This window comes from Equus przewalskii, chromosome 5, assembly GCF_037783145.1.
Source record: "Equus przewalskii isolate Varuska chromosome 5, EquPr2, whole genome shotgun sequence".
NCBI classification, from domain to species: domain Eukaryota; kingdom Metazoa; phylum Chordata; class Mammalia; order Perissodactyla; family Equidae; genus Equus; species Equus przewalskii.
In genome coordinates, this window is record NC_091835.1 from 32011389 (window position 1) to 32025024 (window position 13636).

Consider the following 13636-nt stretch of genomic DNA (forward strand, 5'->3'; position numbering starts at 1 on the left):
GTGCCTGGTACGGGGCCCGGTGCAGTGGGGGAATGTTGAGCGGAAGACCTCAAGGAGCTTGTGATCCAGCAGGAGAGACAAACTAGGTAGCAAACACCGATGACCTGCAAGATGAGAGAAGGGCTAATTAGAGGCACAAACAAGTACCAAGGGGGTGCCTGGTGAAGGTGATTCATTCTGATGGAGCTGGGAGAGGTCAGGGAAGGCTTCACAGAGGAGGAGGCACTGGAGCTGGCTTTGAAGGATGGGTAGGGTTTTGATACCTGTGTGCGCTCAAACACGCGCACGTGTGTGTGTGTGTGTGTGTTATGTGTAAGAAGGGCAGAGGGAGAGAGGAAGAAAGAAGAGAGAGGAAGCTTTTGAGTCTGCTTCTTTCACTCAGCATAACGCCTTGAGATCTATCCAAGTTGTGTATATCAATAATTTATTCCTCTTTATTGCTGAGTAGTATTCCAATCTACGGGCGTACCACACTGTCTATCCGTTCACTGGTTAAAGGGTTTGTGGGTTGTTTCCAGCCTTCGTTGATTATGGATAAAGCTGCTGCCAACATTTGTGTACAGGTTTTTGTGTAAGCACAGGCTTTCATTTCTCTTGGATAAATACCTAGGAGTGGAATTGTTGGCTTGTATGGTATGTGCATGTTTAATGTTTTAAGAAACTGCCAAACTATTTGCCGGAGTGTACCATTTTGCATTCCTCCTAGCAAAGGGTGAGAGTTCATTGGTCTGTGTCTTCAACAGCGCTCGGTTTTGTCAGGTTTCTTTTTGTTTTGTTTTTGCCGTTCGAATAGGTGTGTAGTGGAATCTCATGGAGGTTTTAATTTGCATTTCCTTAATGGCGAATGATGTTGAACGTCTTTTCCTGTGCTTAATTGCCATTCATACAACTTCTTTGGTCAAATGTCTGTCTAAATCTTTTGCCTGTTTTTGATTGTTTTGTTTTGAGAGCTCTTTAATATTATGGATAGAAGTCCTTTGTCAGATGTGTGATTTACAAATTTTTGGAGAAAACTCCTTTAAGGAGAAAATCTGCAAAAGAAGTTGGTGGGTGTGAAGGACTCTGAGAGCAAGGTCAGAGTTTGGTGTTCTGAACCTTCGGCAAAGGTGGGACCAGGGTGAGGTGGGGGGAGGGAACGCCTGGAGAATGACCTATGACAAAGATAAGGAGGGAACAGGGCCTCTAGGAAGGTCTGTTCCTGGGTAAGCACCTGCCATGGAGCCTGCTTGCGAATAGGAGGCACAGGTGGTCTCTTGGTTTGCTGGGCACCTTCCCTGACTGGCTGGCTGCGCCTGGTCTGCTCCTCATGGCCGGCTGGGTCAGGCTGGGCCAGCCCCATCCAGAACAACAAATGCTTGTGCCCAGCCTGGGTGTCAACCACTCACATGGCCTTGTTTCCAAACTGGATGACCACACATTCTGGAACGGAAGGTGGGGTGATTGTCAGGCCTGCAGAGGTAAGCTGCTGGGTGGGTATGTGGCTGGTGCGAGAAAGAATCAGTGGGGTGCGTTTTCTGGGTCTTCTGTGCCCTAGGGTCTTAGCCCTAGGGTCTAAGGGCTTTGGGCCATTAGAATTTCTTGAGCTTCTTGATCCATATCTCTCTCTCTGTCCAGGCAGGGTGGCTCTGAGCAGAACTTTTCTATGAGAAATGACCAAGGATAGGGTAGGTGCTGCCTCCTGCCGCTTGTCCAGGCTCAGTCCAGCCTTTCCTACTCCATGTCCTGGGAGCTATGGCACTGTCCAGATGCTGGAGTCTTTGTTCTTCTCAGGGACAGGCCTTTTCCAGAGATGATTAAGGCCTAGAGCTGGGGGTGGGGCAGAGCTGAAGATGGAACTCGAGTTCTACTTTCCTGGAGCTGCTAGTGGTGGCTGTCTGTAGGGCCCTGTGGGTTCCTCGTGGCTCCCTGATGCTCCCCAGGGCTGAGAGCTCCTGCCTGGGCAGGGCTCAGGATGCAGAGACCCCAGCTAGCGTGGTTTGTGCTGCATGGGCACCTGGTGTGGGCACACCCTCTGGTCCTGGCAGGGTGGGGCTTGGTCAGGTCTCCCTTTGGGAGAGCAGCTGATTGGGCAAACCCCACCCAAGGCTGGGGAAATAAGCATTGGTGAGCAGCACCCTGGCCTTGTGTCTGTAAACTCTGGTTCTCCTACTCCCCGGGGAGATCGCCATTTGACGGGATTCAGTGGCAAAGACTCCCCGGCTCCATTACCTGTTTTGAGACCTGAGATTTCGTAGGACAGGCCTGTTCAAGTGAGCCAGCTAGTCCGGTCAGGGCTGTTGCCTCTTTAGGACTTTCGTGACTTCTACTTTATTTTAGGATCCTGAAGAAAGGCCCTGAGGAGAAAAAATGCAAGGCTTATTCTCTCCACCTTTTTTTTTAATAGCCTTTATTTATGTATTTTTTTGAGCAGTTTTGGGTTTACAGAAAAATTGAGCAGAAAGTATAGAGAGTTCCCTCCTTTCTCCCCTGCTTGCTCCCATGGTTGACATCTTGCACTAGTGTGGCGTACTAGTTACGTTGATGAGCCATTATTGATATGTTATTATGAACTAACGTCCATAGTTTACCGGAGGGTCCACTCTTCGTGCTGTCCAGCGTATAATGACATGTATCCAGCATTACAATATCAAAACAGAGTCCTTTCACTGCCCTAAAGTCGCCTGTGCTCCACCTGTCCATCCCTCCACTGGTCTTTTTCCTGTGACCATAGCGTTGCCTTTTCTAGAATGTCATACGGTTGCAGTCATACAGTGTGTAGCCTTTTCAGATTGTTTTCAGTGAGCAATATGCCTTTAAGTTTCCTCATTGTCTTTCATGACTTGAGAGCGTATTTCTTTTTATCGCTACATGATATTCCACAAGAACTTTTCTTTTTGCAAGTGGGGCACTGAGGTCTGGAGTGGGGAAGTACTGGCTCAGAAGGTACCCCAAATCTGTGATGAGGCCGAGCTCGGAGCCTGGTTTGCCTTGCTCCCAGAGTCTACCTATTTGGTGGGGCTTCTGTGCCAGGCACTGTGCTGGGGCCTAAAGCCTGTTTCCTCACAGCTTCATCAGCCCCTTTAGTGACTCCAGGGCAGGCCACGGGGTGGGGTGGGGAGTGGAGGGCTAGGGACGCCAACGTGCTGTGACCCAGTTCCTGGATGTGTTAGGGCTGGGCCCACAGACACCCACGTCCTTGGCTGCTTGGAAGGGGTAGCTGGGGGCAGCATCTCGGGTCCCAGCCCCTGGAGAGCTGAGGGGATGGGATGCTCGATCCCTGTCCTCATTTACCCTGCTGCCTCCTGGGCGTCGGGATCTGGGGAGTGAGTGAGACTCTCTACTGCCTCATGGGGCCAGGAGCTTGGGGCCTGTATCGACTCAGGAATCTTATCTCCTTCCTTTTCTCTTCGTCTCTGAGCCACCCCCTGCCCCTCTCCACTGAGCCTCCTCCCGCTGACCTGCTTCCCTCTCCACTTCTTGACTTGTCTTTCCTCTTTTTGCCCCTCATCCCTCCTACTCCTCTCCTCTCCACTGTGGCCCAGAGGGAATCATTCCTCACTGGTTCTCGCCCCCTGCCATGATCCCTCCAATAACCACGAACGTTCGAGGAGCCCTTCGAAAGCCAGCCTCTCTGTTGTGTCTTATGGCCATGATCAAACTTAATCCTCACAACAGTCCCGTGAGGAGATAACATTATTGCCTCTGGAGTAAATTTGGGAGGACACAGGCTCAGAGAGGTCCAGTAGCTTGCCCAGGGATACCAGGCCAGTGTGAGGCCCAGCCAGGATCTGAGCCCAGACCTCTGCCTCCAGCAAAGCATGGATCTCTGCCCCTAGCACACCTCTCTCCTGGCCAGGCAAGCCTGGTGGGGCAGCTCTCTGTGACGTTGGTTCCGACACATGCGCATACCTGGTAGGATTGTGGGGTCCTCTTTTTGCTTTGTTTCCTTTCACCCCCTTCCCATTCCCATCCTATCAGCAAGTAAGATGTGATAAATGTCTTCACACTGAAAGGGTGGTGAGGGGTGGTGGGTGGTACAGATGCATTGCCCCACGTTCCAGGTTCTTCACCTGTTTTATTTCGCTTAATCAATCCTTAGTCTCTCTGCAAGGCAAGTCTTCTCTCTGAGAGATGAGGAGACAGAAGCTTTGGGGAGCTTAAGTAAATTGCTGATCAGCCGCATAGCTGTAAGAGGCACATCTTAATTCAGGTCGTCCAACTCTGAAGCTTCCTCACAGGGGCCAGACTTAGGCGTGCTTTCCTCCAGAGCTCTGTGCATGTTGGCAGAGGAGGAGGCACTGCTTACCGCCAAGGGAGTGCGCTCTGTTGGGGAGTTCAGGCATTGTGGCACCTAGGTTTTGTGCGGTTTTACTATTTTTTGAGAATGTCCTTTTTCTAGCCTTTGACAAGCCCTGGCCAGCCTTCCAAAGTCACGCAGGGGTCAGTTTTTTCCAGCTGAGTTCATGGCCCAGCCCAGCCTAATCCAATCCATTTCCCTGCTGGGTTGTGTTTTTTTTTCCTCCGCTCCCTCTCCTTCTTGGCATCCCTAGGAACTCACCCGCCAGTAACCTGGAAACTCTCCTGACTTGTCTCTCTTCATATCTAGCTACGAGTAGGCCATTTTCCTTTGTCTCTTGTATTTTGGTCCCAGGTCCCCTGAAGTGCCTCGTTCTCCCCTTCTCTGCCCACATCTTTTCCCCTTCTATCTCCTGGGGCTCTTTAAAAAAAAGTGGTAAAGTATACGTAAAATTTACCATTTTAGCCATTTTTTTTTAAGATTTTATTTTTTTCCTTTTTCTCCCCAAAGCCCCCCGGTACATAGTTGTATATTCTTCGCTGTGGGTCCTTCTAGTTGTAGCATGTGGGATGCTGCCTCAGCGTGGTTTGATGAGCAGTGCCATGTCCGCGCCCAGGATTCGAACCAACGAAACACTGGGCCGCCTGCAGCGGAGCGTGCGAACTTAACCACTCGGCCACGGGGCCAGCCCCTTATTTTTTAGCCATTTTTAAGTGCACAGTTCGGCAGCATTAAGTACATTGACGTTGTCGTGCTACCATCACCATCCATCTTCAGAACTTTTTGTCATCCCAAACAGAAATTCTGTCCCAATTAATCAATAACTCCCCATTTCCTCTTCCCCCAGCCCCTGATAACCTATATTTTATTTTCTGTTTCTGAATTTGCCTATTTTAGGTACTTCATATAAATAGAATCATACGGTATTTGTCCTTTTGCGTCTGGCTTATTTCACTTAGTATAATGTTTTCCAGGTTCATCCACATTGTACAAAGAATCAGAATTTCATTCCTTTTTTAAGGCTCAGTAATAGTTCGTTGTATGGATATACCACATTTTGTTTATCTGTTTATCTGTTGATGGACATTTGGGTTGATTCTACGTTTTGGTGTCTTGGTGCCTTTGACGTTTCTGTCTCCATCAGATGTGGTATTCCCAGGGCCTTGGGCTCAGCATCTGTTAGAGTCCCCCCCACAAGATGTTTACTGATAGTGGTTTAACGTGTTTCCCTCTCTGGGTGCACTTGATTCTTGGTGTTTGTGGTAATTATGTTCTATGACGTTGCCAAGAACACTGAATTAGCAGATACTGAGCCACTGCTTCTAGAGAAGATACAGGGTTAGGTCCCTCCGAGCCTCTGGCACATGATTTCATCAACTGATTACTTCTTAACCACTGTTTCATGTGTTTCTTTTTTTAAGATTTTGTTTATTTATTTTTTCCTTCTTTTCCCCAAAATCCCCCAGTACGTAGTTGTATATTTTTTACTTGTGGATCCTTCTGGTTGTGGCACGTGGGATGCCACCTCAGCGTGGCTTGACAAGCGGCGCCACGTCTGCGCCCAGGATCCAAACTGGTGAAACCCTGGGCTGCTGATGCGGAGCACATGAACTCAGACACTCAGCCACGGGGCTGGCCACATGTATGTTTCTGTTCACAGGTATTTTATTTAATATGTAGTGTTGATTCATTACCGTTGAACTCCCAGACGACAACAGCATCACTCACGCCTGAACAAGCTTATCTGACACAGATATATCCCGTAGGGCGCACCCCAGCTTCCTGCAGTTAGGAATGCTAGGCTGCGCTTCAGCACTACACTTGGGGACCGTTTGAAATGGCGAAATCAGTAACAAAAATAAACCATCCCTGGAAAGGACACTTGTTTTTACCATGTGAGAGCTGTAACGAGAAGGCAGAGTGCAGCCTCGTTCGACCTCAGCTGGGAGCGTGTGCGATGGACAGCTCATGTTTTCGGCTGCTCAGGGCATGTACATTCTGCTGATGACCACGAAAGCACCACAAATGTTGATTTTGGTGTTATGAATTTCAGAGAATAGGCGAATTTGCAAATGTGAAATCTGAATATTCTGTGATTCTTAAGGATCGACTGTACTTGGATCTTCAGGGGGAACTCTGGCCCCATGTCCCCCACTAGATTGGAGAACATTGGGGGCAAGACCATGTCATTTGTGACTTTGTTTCCAATGCCTGGCATGTTGCAGGTGCTCAGTGTACAATTTTGAGTGAACGAATGAAAGACTCAAAGGGCTATGGTGCTGATGGTGAGGCGTTAGGCATGCAAATAAGCAGGGAGCGGTATTTCTGGCTGGGGAACCTGCTTACCCACATATGTGGGTCACCTGCTCCTCTCCTTCCTAGAAACCACCTCTCCTCGTCATCGAGAGGCATCCAAATGATGGTCCTGGCTGTGGTCATTGTGTCACAGAGAAGCACAGGGCTGAGGTTTAGTTCTAGTCCCCATTTTAACTAGGCCCCGTTTAACCTGAGGCCTTTGTGGGCAGGGCCCGGGAATTCTCCAGGGCAGAGGTGAGCCTTGGCTTGAGCGTGGGCCTTGTACGTCCTTCCACTGAAGCCACGCTGTCTTCGTAGCACTTATGATTTTGTGTGTCTATACCAGCGTCCCTGCCCCCATCTAAAGTCTAAGCCCTCTGAGGGTCCGAACCTGTTTCTCCAGAGTTTAGTCCAAGGATAAGCACTCAATAGATTTTTTTTTTAAAAAAATATGTTTTGTGTTATTTTTAAAATTTCAGCTTTATTCTGGTGTAATTGAATTTAAAATTGTAAGCTACGTTAAGTGTACCTCTGGTAATTTCTTATATGTGGACATTGTGAAAGGGTTCCCTCCATGTGGTTAATTAACACATCTGTCACCTCACTTCTTAATCTTTTTTTTTGGTGAGGACATTTCAAGTTCTCTTAGCTGACTTCAGTCACACAGTACGGTGTTAGCCTCTGTGGCCACCGTCTTTTGTGTTAGTTCCTCAGACCTCATTCATCTCATAACTGAAGGTGTGTACCCTTTTACTGACCTCTCCCTATTTCCCCCACCCCTCAATAGATGTTTGTTGATGGACTGGTGTCAGGAATTAAGTAAGTCTGGGGCCCACCCTAAGCAGGAAAGCACTGTGAGTAAACTCGGAGTTCAGGAGACCAAGAGGACAGGAGGGAAGAGTGGGCATGAGTCTGGAAGAAGGCTGGCGTCCACTATTCCTAGTTTCCCCTCCTGTTCTTATTTAAGAAATGAGGTCAGGGCAGTGAAGGCTCAGAGACCCCCCACCCTTGCCACCCCCCAAAAATCAGGGAGTTTGCCCAGAGGTTTGGACCTTGTCTTTCTGCTTCAGTATGTGCACCACCTTTTGGCACTTGTACAGTTGGGCCCAATCTCCAGAGTCTAGTCGGGTGGGAGTAGCCAGGGTAATGATGGGAGGGACGATTTTTGTCTCTGCTCTGAAGTGTATTGGATGGGGAGGATGTGCATTCCATCCAGTGTAGATGTTCTCTTACCACAGCTCTGTTTGATTGGGCAAAGTACCTGGGATTCAGAGACGTGACTCCACTGCCCTTGATAACCAAGCCTTGCAGATAAGTCCACCAGCCTGAATAAGGAAAGATTCCTGTTCTGGGATTGAGGCAGAAGGGGACCCACTCCCACCCTGGATTACTTTAGTCATTCCCCCTGTCTCCTACACCCTTATAGCTCTGAGACTCATGTATCTGGAAGATTAGGATGGGTCTCCAGGAAGGAAGCTCCAGGTTTTAGTTTTCCTCCCAGCTTCTCAGTTACAGGAGTCTTTGGGATGAAGGAAATAGTTCTTTCAAAGTGCCCAGGAGAGAAGCAGCGAAGTAAGAGCTGAGGCATCTGTGGGCAGGACGGCAGAGCCCACAGGTCATGAAGATCCTGATGTGGCTGGAACCCTCAGCCTAGACCCCAGAGCTCTTGGAATCTGAGTGGGGAGAAGAGGGGCAGAGAGAACTATGTATCTGCATGTCGGGAGGGGGACTCAGGCCCTCTCCCGAAGGTCTCTCCCTAACCTTCTGGATCATACCAAGCAAGTCTCATAAATTTTCTGAGTTTCAGTCTCCATCACTTCCAGATCGGGGTCAGGAAGCATGAGGAGGAGGTTATACTATGTGTTGACCCCCAACGAGTTAGAGATACTGTGATGAAAGGAAATGAGGGATAGATTTGTCCTTGACCGAGAAGAGAGGATCAGTAGAAGAATCAGCTCCTTAAGGATAACATCTACCTGCATTCCCAGCACCGAGCCAGGAGTGGTGGGGGATGCCAACGTGTGAGAAATAATCGTGTTCTCAAGGAGCTCGCGGTGCAGCTGGGGGGACAGGACTTCAGGGTCTGAGGTGGCTTCGCCACTTTCTCAGGGCAGTTATCTGCCCTCCCTGAGCTTTGGCTTCTCCACATATAACCTGGGCATCGTGATTCCTGTCCTGAAAGTGTTTTTGCCGAGCTTATTGTTCTCATTATTAGAACGATCTTAATAAAAGTCTGTAAGTTCCTGATTCTTCTGAAAATTCCTGAGTAACCGGCATCTGTGGTCCCTAGGGTGGAGCTGAGAGTTGTTTGGGCCTGGAGTTTGCATTGGGTGGGCCATCTCGTGGACTTTTGTGGGGGCTGGGGGCAGAGCAGGAGGCCTCCAGGCCAGGCCCTGGGAGCCAGGTCAAGGATTATTTTTATTCCTCTGTTCATGGCACATGGCCTAAGCTTAACAATGCTGTCTGTCTCCCCTCCAGCTCTCATCCTGGCAGGCCCACGGGGGTCACTGTGGAGCACTTGGGGTGGGAGGAGGGAGCGGGCCTCCTTCTGTGGGCTGCTGTTGGTGTACTCCCATTCTACAGCCGTGGGCCAGAGGCCACACCGGAGATTTGCCTCGGGGGGAGGCAGCTGCCGGGCCTGGGGCCATGGGCTGTGAGGGTGGGAGAGGCTGTGTGGACTGGGAGCGGCAGGGCCCCATGGGGCTGGGAGCAACTCCATTTCGGTAATGAATCCCATGGCCCAGGGCCTTGGGTGACCCGCTGCCCTGCTTTCCCTGGGACAGATGCAGTCTTGGGGACGTGGAGTGCAGGTCCTCAGAAAACCTCACTCATGGGGCAGCATCTGGCCTGAGTCTCCATGTCTCCCTGGGTCTGGTGTTCCGCTGCGCTGCCTCGGGCCCGACTTCTGCAGGGACCGAAGCTGCTCACTTCACTTGGGTGAAGGCAGGGCCCGGAGGCCACCGCCTCTGGCTCTCAGAAGGGTCCTGTAGGCTCAGGAAGTTGGGTCTCCTTCCTTTCCTTTCTCCTAACTTTCTGGCCTCCACAGCCCCCTCCGCCTGGCTCGGAGTATTCATCTGTGTTTAGTGTCAGGTCTCAGAAGAAAATCTAGGTTTAAAACCAAGACATACATGGCTTTGGGCATTAATACTATTAATTAATTAGCATTAATTAATACTAGGTATTAGAGCTTAAGGTGTTTGTATCTGCAGATCCATTTAGGGTTTTAGACCTTCCACTTGAGGCATTATTTGTAATGATGATGATGACAAATAGGTCTTACTGAGCATTGACTCTGTCAGGCCCCGTACTAGTTAACATCTCATCTTACTGACCATCACATGCAACATCTTTCCACGGCAGATCAGTTCCCCAGCCTTCAGTGAGCAAAGCCACAGGTGAAAGTCTGCAGGGTGTGTCTGGAGGCCACTGGGAGAGCTCCCCGAGGGAGTGGGGGGTCTGGGCAGAGAGTGTGAGCCGCAGACACCACTGGGACAGAAGGGACCTTAGATGCCAACAGGAGCAGCCCCTTGTCTTAGTTTACAGATGAGCAAACTGAGACTTGGAGAAATGGGGGGATTTGACCGTGGGCACGCAGAGGCTTAGAGAACTGGAACCAACACCAGTCTGTTGATTCCTAGACATCATTCTTTCATTTTACAAGCTTCCAAAATCAACCCCAAAGGGATTTACATACAACTTAAGCTCTCCCTCTGGTGTGCCAAGTCCAGGCATTTTCCGGAATTTTCTTTTGTTTCCTGACACTAAACACAGAACAGTTCATCCCTCTCACATAGAAATCATTATTTCACAAAGAACAGTTACCAAACATCCCTTCATTCATTCATTCTTTTGTTCCCCAGCATTGTGGAATGTGGGGAGGACTTAGAGAAAGACAGCCATCCCTGCTCTCATGGTGTCTAAAGTGTGGTGAAGACCAGTTGTTCCTGGGAGATGGGGACTAGGATATGCACAGCGTGGAGATCTGGTGGAGTGTATAGGAGAGCACCTAATCCAGACTTGGGGTTGGGGTCGTCCTCCTAGAGAAACTAACATGTTGGCTGGACATTAAGGATGAGTAAGAGTCAGTCAGGTGAAAGAGAGATGGGGAGGAAAGTTACAGGCAGGCACTTCTAGGTGTGGAGCAAGAGCTTAGCATGTTGGGTATGTCACTTGGATAATTGAGTTTGGAGATTGGGGGTGAGTGCAAAGAAGGGAGTATACAGATGCATGGAAGGTATGGCAGGAGAGCAAGAATCAGCTGCTGAAGGGCCCTATAAAATCCCATTATGGACTATGTTGTTTTGTCTAAAAGCATGAGAAAGCCGTTGAAAGATTTTAAGTAAAGGAGTCATGTGATCAGATTTGTGTTGTAGAAAAATCACTCTGGCTGCAGCAAAAAGATGATGGAGTCTGGATGGGGTCGGCACAGTCAACCAGGTGAGCACTGACGGACGCTTTAGATTAGGGCTCTGAGGTAGAAAGACAAGTGGGTTTAAGGAGACATTTAGGAGATAGAAAGATGGGATGTGGTCATTAATTATTTATGGGAGATAAGAGGGAAAAGTCAAAATACACTGCTGGGTTTCTGGCATCTGGGTGGGTGGTGGTGTCATTTCCTGACAGAGACAGGAGGAGGAGGAGCAGGATTCAGTGGCAAGCCGAAAATTTGATTTTGGACATGTTGAGTTTGAGGAGCTTTGGTTAGAGGTGGTTGGTAGGCGGTTGCTAAGTAGGTGTAAACTCAGGAAAGATACACAGATGTGGGAATCAAAACATATAGTGGAAGTGTGAGCCGTGGGCAGGGACCTTTCAGGGGGTATGGATAGGGTTTAAAAAGGAGAGGTCAGGTCAGAACCCTGAGAAAGCATTTGAGGAATGGGTTTGGCAAAATATAAAGCTGAGGGGAAGAAAGGAACAGTGAAGACAGTGAGTTAGACAACTTGAGAATAGTCTTGGTTCTTCCATGTATTTTAGAATCAACTTGTTAAGTTTTGTGAGAAATCTTGTGGAATTTTTAATCATAATTTCATTGAATTATGGTTTATTTGGAGAGATTCAACATTTTTATGATACTGTTTTCCCATCCATGAACACACAATTCCCTCCCCATTTATTTAGGTATTTTATGTCTTTCAAAACAATTAAAATTCTCTCTAAAGATCCCATCTTTTGGTATATTTACCACTAGATAAATTACGGTTTTGGTTTCTAAATGGAATATTTTAAAGACTTACATTGTCTCATACCTTATTTCTCGCATAAAAGAATGTAACTGATTTTGATATATTGATCTTGCTGAACTCTCTTAGAAATTTTTAATAATTTGTTTGTAGAATCTTTTCAATCTTCCATCATAATTCCTTAGAGTAATGACAGTTTTACTTCTTCCTTTCCAATCTTCAGGGCTCTTTTTCTTGTCCTATTGTGTTGGCTAGGACTTCTGTTACAGTGTGAGTATGAATGTTGAAAGTGAGCATTTTTTATGTTATTCCTGACTTTAAAGGTAATACTTCTAGTGTTTAATCTGTAGGTGTGTAGGTAAAAGTTCTGGTCACCAATTCCAGTGTGTAGGTGGAGCTTTCCCCCCACACCAACCAGCAAGACTCCAATACCAGCTGGGTGTCCTATAATTCAACTTAATTCTGACACTGTCTACCCGGAGATAGTGTCAGATCCCGCAGATTAAGGGCTCAGTCCCACAAGGCTGCCCCCCCAGCCTTCTACCCCCACGTCAGACACCAGTCACAAACCCAGGCTATCACCGGGAGGTTCCAACAACCGCCTCCTTGCGTTCGATTAATTTGCTAGAGCGGCTCGCAGAACTCAGAGAAACATTTTACTTACTGGATTACTGGTTTATTATAAAAGGATGTAACTCAGGAACAGCCAGATGGAGGAAATGCATAGGGCAAGGTATGGGGAAAGAGCACGGAGTATATATGCCCTTTCCCCAACTCTCCACTTGTTCACCAACTCGGAAGCTCTCTGAACACTCTCCTTTTGGGTTTTTGTTTTGAAGGTTGGCACCTGGGCTAACAACTATTGCCAATCTTCTTTTTTTGTTCTTTTTGCTTTTTCTCCCCAAAGCCCCCCAGTGCATAGGTGTATATTTTAGTTGTGGGTCCTTCTAGTTGTGGCACGTGGGATGCCGCCTCAACATGGCCTGATGAGCAGTGCCATGTCTGCGCCCAGGGATCTGAACCAGTGAAACCCTGGGCTGCTGAAGCGGAATGCGCGAACTTAACCACTTGGCCACAGGGCTGGCCCCTCCTTTTGGGTTTTTATGGAGGCTTTGTTACATAGGCATACTTGATTAAATCATTGGCCATTGGAGATCAAATTCAAACTCCAGCCCCTCTCCCCTCCCCGGATGGGGGTGGGACTGAAAGTTCCAGCCCTGGAATCACATGGTTGGTTCTCCTGTCCACCAGCTCCCATCCTTAGATGCTTTCCAAAAGTCATCTCATTCATATAACTTTTAAAAGACACTTTTATTACTCTCATCACTTAGGAAATTACAAGGATTTTAGGAGCTCTGTGCCAGAAACAAGAGGAAGACCAAATATATATTCCTTATTATAAATCACAATTTCACAGTAGATTTTTGAAAGATACCTTTTGTCAGACTAAGGAAGTTCCTTTTGTTTCTAGTAGTTTGCTAAGAGTTTGTATTGTGAATGGGTCTTGAATTTTATCAAATGCATCTTCTGAACTTATGATTCAGAAACATGGTTTTTCTGCGTGTGTGTGTGTGTATATGGCGTGGCCAAACTTAGTCATCATTGTTGTTATTGTTGTCATATAGTTAATATTGTTTAGATTAACTCCTATTTTTACCAGTTACTTTGCTCACACTTTTCCATGTGTGTAATGCCTTCTTTTCATATAAGTTCCTTTTTTTCTTTTTAGATACCTCCTTTACTGTTTTTTTTTTCAGTGAGGTCTGTTACTACTAAATTCTCTCCATCTTTGTCTGAAAATGCCTTTATTTATTGTTTACTCTTAAACAATATGTTGGTTGGGTTTTAAATTCTAGGCTGAAGGGTATTTTTCTCTCCACAATTT

General features: G+C 47.7%; 1 protein-coding gene across 4 annotated transcripts in view; it reads left to right on the forward strand.

Annotated features, from left to right (window-relative positions):
* TEAD4 (TEA domain transcription factor 4) overlaps window positions 1-13636 on the forward strand; it is a 66548-nt gene that overhangs the window by 7274 nt on the left and 45638 nt on the right. The gene's annotated exons all lie outside the window — the stretch shown is intronic.